This window comes from Carassius auratus, chromosome 25, assembly GCF_003368295.1.
Source record: "Carassius auratus strain Wakin chromosome 25, ASM336829v1, whole genome shotgun sequence".
Lineage (NCBI taxonomy): Eukaryota > Metazoa > Chordata > Actinopteri > Cypriniformes > Cyprinidae > Carassius > Carassius auratus.
In genome coordinates, this window is record NC_039267.1 from 12,492,244 (window position 1) to 12,507,207 (window position 14,964).

The 14,964-nt window shown below is 32.9% G+C and overlaps 2 long non-coding RNA genes across 2 annotated transcripts; one reads left to right on the forward strand and one right to left on the reverse strand.

Moving 5' to 3' along the window:
* Positions 1-3,000: 3,000 nt before the first annotated feature.
* Positions 3,001-6,292, forward strand: LOC113043373 (uncharacterized). The gene is made up of 3 exons (XR_003275714.1): positions 3,001-3,383; positions 4,218-4,250; positions 5,818-6,292. It is a non-coding gene; the product is annotated as an uncharacterized LOC113043373 (long non-coding RNA).
* A 2,099-nt stretch (positions 6,293-8,391) lies between these two features.
* Positions 8,392-14,964, reverse strand: LOC113043377 (uncharacterized). The gene is made up of 3 exons (XR_003275726.1): positions 14,425-14,964; positions 13,774-13,860; positions 8,392-8,673 (listed from the first exon to the last, which is right to left on the reverse strand). It is a non-coding gene; the product is annotated as an uncharacterized LOC113043377 (long non-coding RNA).

Here is a 14,964-nt window from a genome sequence, read left to right on the forward strand (position 1 = left end):
GTGTTGTAGGATAACCAGCAAGACAGCAGTGATGTGTGAACTGATTTTGGTGAAAGTACAGTGCATTACAGTAAAGTTATGAAATATTGTTCATAATAAAAAATCATACAAAATGTGCCAAAGCAATAATTTTCAATATGAGTATTGTAGTAAAACCATAAGGAGAGCAGTGATTTGTGAACTGATTTTGATGAAAGTTCAGTGTGTTAAAGTAAAGTTATTAGCTATTTTTCATAATAAAAAAAAAAAAAAATGTGCCGAAGCAATTATTTTCAATATGAGTGTTGTAGTAAAACCAGCAGGAGAGCAGTGATGTGTGAACTGAATTTGTTTGAAAAAACGTGTGTTACAGTAAAGTTATTAGCAATTTTTCTTAATAAAAAATCATAACAAATGAGTCAACGCAATTACTTTCAAAATCAAAGTTGTAGTACAACCAGCAGGAGAGCAGTGATGTGTGAACTGAATTTGATGAATGTACAGTGTGTTACAGTAAACTTATTAACTATTATGTTCTATAATGGTGAATTCATTAACTTTTTTCATAATAAAAAATGTGCAACATCAATTAATTTAAAAATGAGTGTTGTAGAATAACAACCAGGAGAGCAGTGATGTGTGAACTGAATTTGATGAATGTACAGTGTGTTACATTAAAGTTATTAGCTATTATGTCAAATAATGATGAATTCATTAACTATTTTTCATAATAAAAATTCTAAAAAATGTGCCAAAGCAATTACTTTCAAAATCAAAGTTGTAGTATAACCAGCAGAAGAGGAGTGATGTATGAACTGAATTTGGTGAAAGTACAGTGTGTTACAGTAAAGTTATTAACTATTATGTTCAATAATTGTGATTTATTACCTATTTTTCTTAATTAAAAAATCATAACAAATGAGCCAACGCAATTACTTTCAAAAGGTAAGTTGTAGTATAACCAGCAGGAGAGCAGTGATGTGTGAACTGAATTTGGTGAAAGTACAGTGTGTTACAATAAAGTTATTAGCAATTTTTCTTAATAAACAAATCATAACAAATGAGCCAAAGCGATTACTTTTAAAATCAAAGTTGTAGTATAACCAGCAGTAGAGCAGTGATGTGTGAACTGAATTTGGTGGAAGTACACTCTTTTACAGTAAAGTTATTAACTATTATGTTCAATAATGGTGAAGTTTTTAACTATTTTTAATAATAAAAAAATCATAAAAAATTTGCAAAAGCAATTACATTCAAAATGAAAGTTGTAGTATAACCAGCAGGAAAGCAGTGATTTGTGAACTGCATTTGGTGGAAGTACCGTGTGTTATATTAAAGTTATTAACTATTATGTTCAATAATTGGGATTTATTACCTATTTTTCTTAATTAAAAAATCATAACAAATGAGCCAACGCAATTACTTTCAAAATCAAAGTTGTAGTACAACCAGCAGGAGAGCAGTGATGTGTGAACTGAATTTGATGAATGTACAGTGTGTTACATTAAAGTTATTAACTATTATGTCCAATAATGGTGAATTCATTAACTATTTTTCATAATAAAAATTCTAAACATTTGCCAAAGCAATTACTTTCAAAATGAAAGTTGTAGTATAACCAGCAGGAGAGCAGTGATGTGTGAACTGAATTTGGTGAAAGTACAGTTTGTAACAGTAAAGTTATTAACTATTTTTCATAATAAAAAATAATAAAAAATGTGCCAAAGCAATTATTTTCAATATGAGTGTTGTAGTTAAACCAGCAGGAAAGCAGTGATGTGTGAACTGAATTTGGTGAAAGTAAAGTGTGTGAAAGTAAAGTTATGAACTATTATGTTCAATAAAGGTGATGTTATTAACTATTTTTCATAATAAAAATTCAAAACAAATGTGCCAAAGCAATTACTTTCAAAATGAAAGTTGTACTATAACCAGCAGGAGAGCAGTGATGTTTGAACTGAATTTGGTGAAAGTACAGTGTGTTAAATTAAAGTTATTAACTATTATGTTCTATAACGGTGAAGTTATTAACTATTTTTCATAATACAAAATGTGCAACATCATTTAATTTCAAAATGATTGTTGCAGAATAACCAGCAGGAGAGCAGTGATGTGTGAACTGAATTTGGTGAAAGTACAGTGTGTTACAGTAAAGTTATTAACGTTTTAATAATAAAAAAAAAATCATAAAAATTGTGCAAAAGCAACTATTTTCAATATAAGTGTTGTAGTATAACCAGTAGGAGAGCAGTGATGTGTGAACTGAATTTGGTGTGTACAGTGTGTTACAGTAACGTTATTAACGTTTTAATAATAAAAAAAAATCATAAAAATTGTGCAAAAGCAACTATTTTTAAAACCAACATTGTAGTATAAGCAGCACGAGAGCAGTGATGTGTGAACTGAATTTGGTGACAGTACAGTGTGTTACTGTGAAGTTATTGAGTATTTTATTAGTAACCTTTTTCGCGTTTCGCACTTTGCAGACGGTCCCTTAGGACTTGTCTCTCAGACGCCAGCGCATTGAGATCAACGTATTTTGTACAGAGCGGAGGAAAGCTTGTTTTCAGGCAAACTCGCTTGTAGCTCGTTTACTACATCACTACCCAGCAAGCAATAGCCGTCATTTCAACGTCTGGGTTAAATATAGACCAGATATAGTCCGGCTATGTGTAACCCACTTTTAGCCCAAATAACATTTAATCTGGATAAATGTATTTTTTTTGCAAAATAACTTGTGAGATGTATGATATTCCATCATGTACGCAGAGTCTAACGTGATTACAAGTTGTTTGGTTTACTTTATTTTACATGTTATATGTGTAGGCTGTGCGTAGCCACGATTTAGCTCGTATTCAGACCCGGCTATTGTAGCCCACTTTTTGTCAAAACTGATTAATTGTATTTTTTTGCCAGGCAGTGCATTAAATGGTTAATATTCAATCATGTTCGCATTGGTATGATATCAAGTTTCAATACGTCATTTCACGGCATGGTAGATCACGATTTAGCTCCGAATTGGACGGGCTATATGCGGCCTGCTTTAGCCCACCTGGCGAAATTATTGCAATCTGGGCTCAGATATAGACCAGCGACCTAGAATATTAGTCTTTGAAATGTTTTCGCTTACACAGCTTAATATATATTTTCTGTCAAACATTCATACACAATCTACGATAAAAAATATCTAATCAAATGCAATTGCATTTCCCAACCGCTAGATGGCACAATTGAAACACTACTGAGACATGTCTACTGGAACTAATGCCATTGCGTGACTAGATCACTTTAGCCAAATCTCGCGATAAACATTTCCGCCATTTTATTTTACACGAGGCAGCTGTCGGAGTGCAACGGGTGAGCAACAGTCTGAGTGAAAACCTTCACATTTCTACTTCGATCTTGTAAGTATGCGTGTTATTTTTGATATGTTTATTGTTTAAATTAGTTAGCTGTTATAATGTGTAGAAACCGTGACATTTTAACATTAACATTGCAGAGTACTACTTTTCTCCAAAAAGTTAACGTTACCTTGCACGTGTTATTGCAAATGTATCTAAATTCAATGAATGTGGTAAGCATGAAACTATGAAACTTATCATTACTATTTTTTTATTATTATAAAGATACCAGTATTTATTTGTATTTAAATTAGAGTTGATTTAAAGCAAATTCTGTAAGTACTTTACATAAAATTTAACAGCAGCATAGTGCAACATGAAAAAAAAAAAAAATCCTCTCCATTTAATAAAAGGTAGTGGCAAACATAAAGTCTTTAAACTAGTTTGTAAATAATTAAAATATGCAGCATACATTCAGTTTTCAGTGAATTTGTTTCAGATATAAATTTGAATGCTGCTTCTCCATGTTTTGTTTTGACTTTGGAGATATAAAAGTAGCTGGCTACTGTCCCAGATGTCCTGAGAGGTCTGCTCTGGATGGTTCATAGTGCATCAGAAGATTAGAAATTTACTTTGGCCTTAAAATGTTAATTTAATAACCAACTGTAGTTTTTGGATATTAATTTTTTGACAGACAGATAGCCAGTGTAAAAACCTCAGAACTGGAGTGATGTAATCCACTTTATTTGATTTAAAGACACTGTTTATTGGAAATTATCCTGCAATCAGTCAACAAAGTACAGCAATTGAATATACAGAACACTTGTCAGTGACTACCATTAAATGTCTTGTTACCAACATTCATCAAAATATATTTTTTTTGTGTGTGTTCAACAGAAGAAAGCCATACAGGTTTGGAACCAAGTGAAAGTGAGTAAATGATTACATGTTGTTGTTTTTTATTTTTTTATTTTATTTTTTTTTTTAAGTGAACTACGCCTATAAGTATTTTTTATGTTTATTAGAGTTATATGAGTAAGTGATAAAGAATGATTTATAATGATAGTTCACTTTGAAATTAAATTTTGATATGTTTAAGCTTACCTTATGGGCATCCAAGATTTAGGTGTCTTTGTTTCCGCAGTAGTTTCAATTTTTATATTTTTAGGTCAAACTGTTCTTGTCTGTCAGTCATATAATGCAGGTCTATATGGTCACCACCTGAAAGAGCATGCACAGAGAAGTCCAAATTAAACAATTCCCCACCATACACACTGATAGCCTAAGACACGAAACGAGCGGTTTGTGTCAGAAAACGAACAGTATTTATATCGTTTTACCTCTTATAACACAGCAACGTCGAAGTGATCTGAGGGCGCGCGTGCTTCGGTGTGTGCGCATTCTGGGCTGGCTTAGTCTTAGTGCGGCGCTTGCGCAAATTAAGCCAGAACGCGGACGCATCACACACCTGGAAGCACGCGTGCCCTCATATCACTTGGACGTGGCTGTGTACAAGAGGTAAAAACGATATAAATACTGTTCATTTTCTCACACAGACTGCTCGTTTCGTGTCTTAGTCCATCAATGTGTACTTACAATGGGGAATTGTTTAATTTGGACTTCTCTGTGCATGGCCTTTTTAGGTGGTGACCATAGACCTGCATTATATGACTGACAGACAAGAATAGTTTGACCTAAAAAATTGAAACTACTGCGGAAACAAAGACACCTACATCTTGGACGTTCTTAAGGTAAGCTAAAACATACCAAAATTTAATTTCGAAGTGAACTATCCCTTTAAACTTGAGGGAAGAACTAAAGTAGAAATGAAAATAAAATCTGTTTTCACCTTCATTAGAATGATAATTTAAAAAAATACTGTATTTCAGTTTCAAAACACATTATGGTAGTAGTCAGACATGTCTTGGGATAACAGTGTTACATAATCAATTATAATGTTAATTTTATTTCCATATTCAGAAGTTATGGATCCCAAATATCTAAGAGAATGGCGTCGCTTGAGAGATCGAGTTAATGCTCTCGCTGAAAATTAATAGGTCATTTTCATTGCCATTTAAGTGAAATTACAGAACTTGCATATATGAGCTTGATAAAAATGAACATTCGAGAAGAAAATGTCAGATATATATGTATATGTGTGTGTCTATATAGCCTATATATATATATATATATATATATATATATATATATATATATATATATATATATGCCTTGTACAGAATTGTTCAATACGCGTATCGTTACACGCCGTATTGCATCACCACTAAGCGAGCAAAAATGTTCAATTATTGATATTAATTATAATATTGATATAAATTATTGTCTATATTGATATAAATTATATAGTCTCAATCTATATTCTGTTAACTCTATCTATTAAATCATCCTAGCAAAAGTGATTGACTAATTAGTTAAAAAGGATTGTCAACAATGTTTTTTTTTGAGCAATAATTATTTCCTTTTTCTCATTTGGCAGACGCAGTGATGACCAGCTTTCCATCAGCTATGGAATGTGAAATAAAAAATGCTATTTCTAATCATTTCAAACAAGCACCAGGGAGGGCAGGGGGTGGGGGTTATGGATCTAAAGTAAACAGTTAATTCTTAAAAATTAATTGTTTTACATATTTTTCCAATGTTTTATTTGTTCATTTTTATGTTTGAATGTTGTCCAAGTTGTTGTTGTCTATATAATTGTTCAAAATAAATCCCTTTATATTCAATTAGTTTGGATGGATTTTAATTTATGAGAACCTGTTATATTTGAGTGAAAAGAATCCTTATGCCTCTTTTTGTTGTCTATTACATGTATATGTAGTGTAATGGATGACTAGTCTATTCTTGGGCTATGGTTAGACGTCTATTAGATTTTCACTGACAGCCCAAAATCAGCCTTGTTTTAGCCTAGACCCATATTGCCTGTCTATTAGACGTGTGTAGTTGTTTAGCGGTCTAATTGATGACTAGTCTATTCTTGGGCTATGTTTAGACGTCTATTGGACGTATACATATAGTCGTTCAATAGCTGTCTGATTGTCTATTCTTGGGCTATGGTTAGACATCTATTAGACGTATATATGTAGTCATTTAATAGCTGTCTATTCTTGGGGTATGTTTAGACGTCTATTAGATTTTCACTGACAGCCCAAAATTAGCCTCGATTTAGCCTAGACGTCTCGGCTGTGTTTAGACGGCTATTAGACGTCTATTAGACGCAAAATTGCTTGCTGGGTACGAGTAAAAAGAGGCATAATTCGTGTACCAAAAACGTTTTGCTCGCGAGTTATTGATCCAGAAAAGTCGAATCTGTGAATATCTTGCCAGTTTTACCGAACTTGAAAAGTGAAAACTTACAGAGAAAAAAAACCCGTCAGCGCTCACTCAGACGCTCACACACCTCTCGGTCACTGACCCACGCACGTGCACGCGTAAGCGGAAACGAGATGGAGAGAGAGAGACAGAGAGACAGAGAGAGAGAGCTTCATAAAGAGCTGCTGGACGCTGAATGTTGTTGTAGGAGCTCGAGATGTATGTGATATGAAGAAACTGCAAAACTGAAAAAAACACTGAATTACTATTACATTACAAAAATGTATTAAAGGCATCCCAGCTAACAAATTTATGTTGTGAGAACGTTTTCCTAACGTTCCCTTTTGGTTGTGGAAACGTTATTTTGAATGTTGCAAATAACGTTGAAATGTCCAGTTTGTTTAATGTTCCCAGAACGTTTTTTTATGGTTAGTATAACGTTCTTACAACGTTCTTGAAACTTACATTTCATAAAAAATATAACGTTCTATGAACGTTTATTTAGAATGTTCCAAAAACGTTGAAATGTCCAGTTTGCTTAATGTTCCCAGAACGTTTTTTTATGGTTAGTATAACGTTCCTACAACGTTCTTGAAACTTACATTTCATAAAAAATATAACGTTCTATGAACGTTTATTTAGAATGTTCCAAAAACGTTGAAATGTCCAGTTTGCTTGATGTTCCCAGAATGTTTTTTTATGGTTAGTATAACGTTCCTACAACGTTCTTGAAACTTACATTTCATAAAAAATATAACGTTTTATGAACGTTTTTTTAGAATGTTCCAAAAACGTTGAAATGTCCAGTTTGCTTAATGTTCCCAGAACGTTTTTTTATGGTTAGAATAACGTTCCTACAACGTTCTTGAAACTTACATTTCATAAAAAATATAACGTTCTATGAACGTTTATTTAGAATGTTCCAAAAACGTTGAAATGTCCAGTTTGCTTAATGTTCCCAGAACGTTTTTTTTATGGTTAGTATAACGTTCCTACAACGTTCTTGAAACTTACATTTCATAAAAAATATAACGTTTTATGAACGTTTATTTAGAATGTTCCAAAAACGTTGAAATGTCCAGTTTGCTTAATGTTCCCAGAACGTTTTTTATGGTTAGTATAACGTTCCTACAACGTTCTTGAAACTTACATTTCATAAAAAATATAACGTTCTATGAACATTTGTTTTGAACATTCCAATAACGTTAAAATGTCTAGTTTGCTTAACGTTGCTAGAACATTATTTTACAGTATGGTCAGCATAACGTTCCTGCAACCTAATTTTCATTTAAACACAATATTCTATTCACATTTATTTGGAAAATTCCAAGAACATTAAAATGTTGGAACTTTATTTTATGGTCAGCATAATGTGCCTACAATGTTCTTTCCACTTAAATTTTATTAAGAATAAAACATTGTATAAACTTTAATTTGAACATTACAAAGTGTAGCTTAATAAAATTTTATTTTCAGGTTAGCACTGTTGCAACATTCTCTTTCAGCATAACATTTATTAACACAACATCCCAGATCCAAGCAAGCATTCAATTACATGTGCATTTCAACAGGTATCTGAATTATTAAAGATAATCACTTTCACTTTCAACACATTGAACAGACTGGTGAAAATTTCATATCTTGTAAAAAAAAAAACGTAAGTCCCCTGTAGTCAAATATTTAATCTAATTTTTTTTGCTATAATTTGTCTTTAGCTTTGTGCTTGTGCGCTGGCATTGGCATGCTATAGGAAATTATTCTTAGATGTGATTGGTTATTGGATTGTGATGTAGCAATATTTAATGCCACAAAGACAAAAAAACAGCATAAAAACTTGATTTTCACTACAGAAGGACTTTAATATTTAGTTTAATATTTATGACAATAAACTATTGCTTCATAGCTAAATATAAACTATCATATGAACATTTTATTATTGAAAACTTCTATATGAATTTGTGTTTGGGGTGTGGGTGCTGAAAAACTGGCACTGTGGGAACTGTCCGGTCTCTCCGCGCTCCATCTGTAAAGTAAACAGATTAGCTGATGTTACAAACTGTGTTATTACAAAATTCCTATGAAATAATAAGTCTACTGCCTAGACTTTCAACGGAAAGACAAAAATGATGAAAGATTATAAAAAAATAAAAATAATTGTCTAAATGGGTGTGAACAACATGAGGGTGACACAGTTAAACTTTCTACTTGGACAATGCAGCCACACTGCTCAGTTTAAATATGCAGTAAAATCAGTGCTGTTAAATGTTATTACCGTACCAGCGTAATGTTATGCTAAACATATTTGATATTAGAATTAGGGATGGGTAACGATTTTTGAATATTCGATTAGTTGATTTAATGACCGATTATCGATTAGGCTGTGCGATTATTTTCTAAGGATGTGAACCGTGCCCGAGCATCTCTTACCCCCAAAGCCCAGTTCGGGTGACTGTGATTGCTCTGTGCTGCGCTCGGACACGGTTGGTTGGAAGAAGTGGGCCAGAACGCGGTTCATTTTAATTAGTGTGCTGTACACGTGCAGTGTGAGCAACCACGCCAGGGAACTACTGACACGTGCAGCATGATTAATTGAAAGGGGCAATTTTGGAGGGGCAAACGCCATAGAATTATAAAGCAATATGTTGTGAGAGGGTCTTCTGTCTCACCGCATCCCAAACGACTCAAAATAATGAAACACAAAGTTAACAGAATGATGCAGTCCACTAGTGTTCTCAAAAGACCCGGTACTTCGGTACCAAATCGGTACTAAAAAATGTAAAAGTGACGGTACCAGGTTTCTTTAAGTACCCGTAGTCCCGAGGTCCCGTTCAAACCCGGTTCAGCGCTATGATTTCCGCGAAGCAGAAAACGAGGACGGAATCTCAAAATCCAGTCATGAAAATGAAACTTACATTTTAATATGGACAGTCATGGAATTTGTCGAAGTTAGCATAAATGAATCAAATCAAATCTCCATATGGACCAGTATCTGTAAATGTTAAAACGCAAATGTTGCTTAAAATATGAATCCGTGTTCTGCGCGTCTCTGTGTGTATTAATGAATGGCAGAGACGTGCGGGTTTGTTTACTACATAGACTGAAGCGCATAATTTCAGCATCTGAGCTTCAGAGTTCTCTCTCCATCAAGAGATCTTTTCAGTTTCTCACACATGCAAAAGAGAGAGAGCGAGAGTCTTACCACGCTGAATCGACACGCTATATGTAAACTATTCTTTATTGTCTTTTCCTGTAAGTTAATAAAGAATTATTCATATTAATTTTTGAACAAGCAGAAGACATAACGGTTTCTCCAGTAGTGGGCGGAGCTAATGTGCAAATGGCAATTTCATTGGCTGGCACTGATCTAGTACCCTCCCCTGTTTTGATTTCAGCAAATCAGTTTGACCGAACGCAGACAACGTGATTAATATTCATGAACCCAGCAGCTCATCAATTCATAGTGCATTGTATATACATTAGTATGATAGTAGAATTACTACTAGTATTATCTTTTAATAATAATTAATATGATCTATTACTATTTTTTTTTACAGAAACCATCAATGACCAAAAATATCATAAGCATCACCACCAGTCTTAAGTTCAGTTAAAATGAGAAATATGCATTCATTAGGCCTAAAAGTTAATTTTTACATAAAGGCATTGTGCTAGAAATATTACTATTATTTAGTAAAATGTATGTGATACTACTACTATTGTTGAAATAATTTATAAAACTTTATTTTTTTAAAGAAATAAATCACAATATTTCTTCCACGTTTTAATTTTACTAGAAAATCCCCTTTATTTACCAGAAATAAAATGGTAAATTAAAAGACAAATTAAATTTGGGTGAAACGTGTTTACTGTTTTTCATAATTATATAAATTGTAGAAAAACTTTAAACCAAATTGTAAATAAGTACAAAGAATGGCATTGGTTTTATTTTTAGTGCTAAAAAGTTATTTTTTTTTAATTAGAATATTTTTGTGTTTTGCTTTGGTACCGATAACCATGGATTTTCACTGGTATCGGTACCGAATACTGAAATTTTGGTACCGTGACAACACTTCACTGTGCAGAGCGAGAAACTTCCTGTCTCCCACGTAATTCGTGATTACGAGCTAGCTGCATTAAAATGAATTGTTATTTGTTGAAGGACTAAAATGTAATATTCCACTGGTTAGATAACCATAAAATGTTTTTAAACCATTAAAAAATTTGACTCGTTATGTTGATTTTTACATATGAACATGTTATGTTTTTATGTTCACATAACACGTTATGTGACTATTCGCAAGTTTTTAATTATGGTAAGCTTGGAAATAATATGTAACGTTTCAATCTAGGCCTGTAGCTATCGAATATTTAAGTAATCGAGTATTCTACCAAAAATTCCATCGATTAATCGAGTAATCAGTTAAAATGCGTTTTTGCTTAATTAAAGTGCAATATTAATTATGCAAGAGAAAATAAGACTCCTGGGCCTCTAAAATGAACAACTAAGTTTCCTTTAATAAAAAAAATATATTTTTATTTTTGAAATGCATAGAATGCAATGCATACATCAAAAATAAACATTTAATCACTACCCATTGTTTCTCTGTCTGTACTTGTCCCTTGAACAATGACAATAAAGTTATATATAAAGTTAAATTAAGTGCATTTAAGTGCCATTCAATTGGGGTTTTAAATAGATGCACATTAAACACATAAAACATTAATTTAATTAATCTTTTAATTATTGAAAATTAAGCAAACTTAACTTTTCAGTACTAACCCGCAATAACTTTAATAAACCAGACTTTTATTTTGACGGGTTGACATACCTTTACAGTTCTGTGTATGTGATGTGACGCTAGTTTTAATCAAATCAAATGGTCAAATGCTCATGAAGTGATTTTCAGTGCAGTTCTTGAGATGTTCTTCATGTGTTCACGTCCTTATTTAGAGAGACAGCAGACGCTGAAATCACCGCTAGCGTCATGCGCGCTTCCGTGTGTTTAATGAATGAAGACGCGCTTCTGCTCCATTCATTAACAGAGACACGCAGAACATGCAGGATTCATATTTAAATAGACTGTTCCGGCTTAATATTTACAGATACTAGTCCATATCATGATTTGATGTAAGTGCAATGACTTTTCGATTATTTCATTCAAAATTTGGCAAATTCCGTGCCATTCCGCGTTAAACTGTAAAATCTGTTTTTATGACTGGATTCCGTGATTCCCTCCATGTTTTCTGCATCGGGGAAATCATAGGGCTCTAGTTGTGGTATGCCAGCTCTATCTTGCAATGGACACACGCCACGACGTTCTCTTTACGTTTGCCCGTGACCTCAAATCAAAACACTGCTGACTCCTTGTGTCTCCTTTCGCTTTGTGGGTGACGTAAATGCGTTGTGTCACATAAAAGAGGCTTCGAGGCAGAGGAATTTGCTTCGATCATTTTTTTAATCGAGTTACTCGAGGAATCGTTTCAGCCCTATTTTAATCGCAATAAGCTTTGAGCTTTGTTACTTTTTATTATAACACAAAGCCTCAGGCTTCTGTCAATTTTAAGATAAAATACAAACAATAAATGAATAACGTGAAGCATGAAAGGTGCCACATCCTTTTTTTAAATTACAGGTGTAATATATTCAATTTTACTTCATGCAATGTAACATGATTTCATTGTCGTAGTTTTGACTTAATTAGTAAAATATTAATCTTTTTTTTTTATTTGAGAAGGATAAACTGATCAAAATTGCTCAACTCACGGTCTTGAGCTGGTCGCTTTGTAGGCTATTTAAAAAACAAACAAACTTGAATTTAACAAACATAAAATGTTCCAATCATATTTCTGAATTAAATTAATAAAGAATCGAAACGACCAGCCATGTAAGGCTCTATGTTAGTTCTCTTGTTTCAATTAAAAGCTCCCCCTCGGTTTGTCGGGCCCATATAAGTACTACCTACTTTTTTCATGGAAGGGGACAGAATCTGACAGGGTAACAGAGATGGACAGAGCAATGGCCCGGAGCGTGAAGCGCAGTCTACAGGCCAGCGGGAAAAGGGAGACATAATCAGAGGGTAGTGCTGCCAATAACTAGAACTGTGGACATGCTCATTTTTTTTTAAAAAAATATAAAATAGGTTATTGTTATAAATACATACATTACATTTAATATTCAAATCAGTGCCTTCATTCAGGCTGTTCACAACATGTTTTAACGCGTACCGTGTTTTATGATATTCTGTTTAACACGTAATGTGTTTTAAGCCTAATAATTATGTCTGAATTAATCTGTTCTAATCTTAATCTGTAAACTTCATTTAAAAATGCTATGAATGTTCATGCTCATTTTAAAAAACGAAATGTCATAGGCTCCTACAACCTTGTGAGCAATTGATAATAGACGGACTGTTATGTTATTAATTGCCATCATTCGGATTTATATTAATATGCTTTAGCAATCATACAACCATCAATTGGCTTGGGTTAGGATAGACCTTTCTCTAATATATTCAACAGTTTACCATCATATAGACTGAAAGCCTGAATAGTCTCTCTCCCTCTCTCTCTTTTTATGTGTGTGTGTTTATGCGTGTGGGGGGTGCATGCGCAGGAGGGGGGGGGGGGTGCGATTATTGACCACTAATCGAATAATACAAAGCGATTATCGATTATTACTTTTTCTTGAAATTTACATTCCTAAAAAGAATGCAAACTAAGTACATAATAAATATTATTTATTCAAATACATTGTGAATATGGAAACATTTTAATTTGTGTTGAATAAATACATTTAATTGAAATGATTTGTTGGGGAGTGAGAGGAACTAAAATAGCCTTTAGGCCTATTTCTGAATGAAATAATAAGTGACTTGTGTTTTTTTTCTCTCAAAAAATAAAAATAAAATAAAAATTATACGAGTAGCATATTTTAACTATGCAGCAAACCTTTTAAAATATTTTTATAAATTACTTTGTAATTTAATTTTGTCAAAATCCTTAACGGTTGGTTAACGGTTAACCGGTTAAAATGAACATCCCTAGATCAACTATTCAGTAATTTCTGCTGATTTCAGAAAAATGTTGCCAAGTAAATATAAAGTTGTCCTGAACTGTGTCCTACCTAGTGTGTCTTGAAAAGATCTGCTGAGTCTTCTTTTCAGGAAGTAGATCTGCCAGGATACCATAGCTTGAATGACTGATAATGTTCCTGAAGACAAAACATAAAATTAGAGAAATTTAACTCACAATTAAGTAACATTTATGGACAACTTATTTTTATAATCATGTGTTAAAACATGGCAATGTGTAATTACTTATAGGAATTAAATGTATATTATCTATATATATTATATAAAATAAAAAGATATATATTGAATTTTATAAAAAATTTGCCAATATCAAGATTTTTTCATATATCGCCAAGCCCTAATCTGAATCAAACATGACTGGTTCTTAGATGTCATGATGTCATTCTTGTTGGACTTTAGTTGAGGTTTGTTATTTTTCATCTGTGTATTAATGATTTGATTAATCTAATATGCAATTAGATTAGAAATATAGAACTTATAAAACAAAAGTATAGAATTGCTTCAGAAGACTTAACATTTGTGCTGCTGGTCATTTCTGGTCACCATTACATCTGCATTAATAGCAAATCATCAAAAAATAAAAACAAAACTACGATGTATTTAAATAACTGTTTTTAACGTGACAAATTTAATCTGGTACAACACTAAAGCCCATCAATTTGTTTAATGTGAATAGTACTTACCGGTACTTCATTTCAGACCCATATTATGCAGCCTTCCTGCTGCCAATACCACCACACCTTCACTCTCTGCCTTTGCACTGAAAACATTGATTTCAAAGTATGACAGCAATTTGTCAGTATGAATTTTAAATAAGACAACGTGAGGAGCAAATAACTGTAAAATGTTAACTAAGGTTAAACAACCATTATAAACGCTCTTCAGCCCCTTTGTTAAACATTCGGCGGATTTAGTAAACTTGATCAGCATCAGATGGGACATTCTAGATGAAACCTACAGATATTCAGTAACACTGAACACAAAGGTTAAAGTGTTTTAATGCAGTGAATGTGTGTTCGCTTTACCTCGCTTCAGATCTGTGTAGGCAGTGACGGACGGTTAGAGATCAGCGTCTCTCTAACGGTAACATTAGTTTGAAAATAACTTTACACTTTGCGGGACTCGTCTTACGCTGTGTTAATGTGATAAACCACAAAAATACTTCTTAATTTACCAATGACGAACTGTTGTCTATAACACTGCATATTTAACACTTTACACCG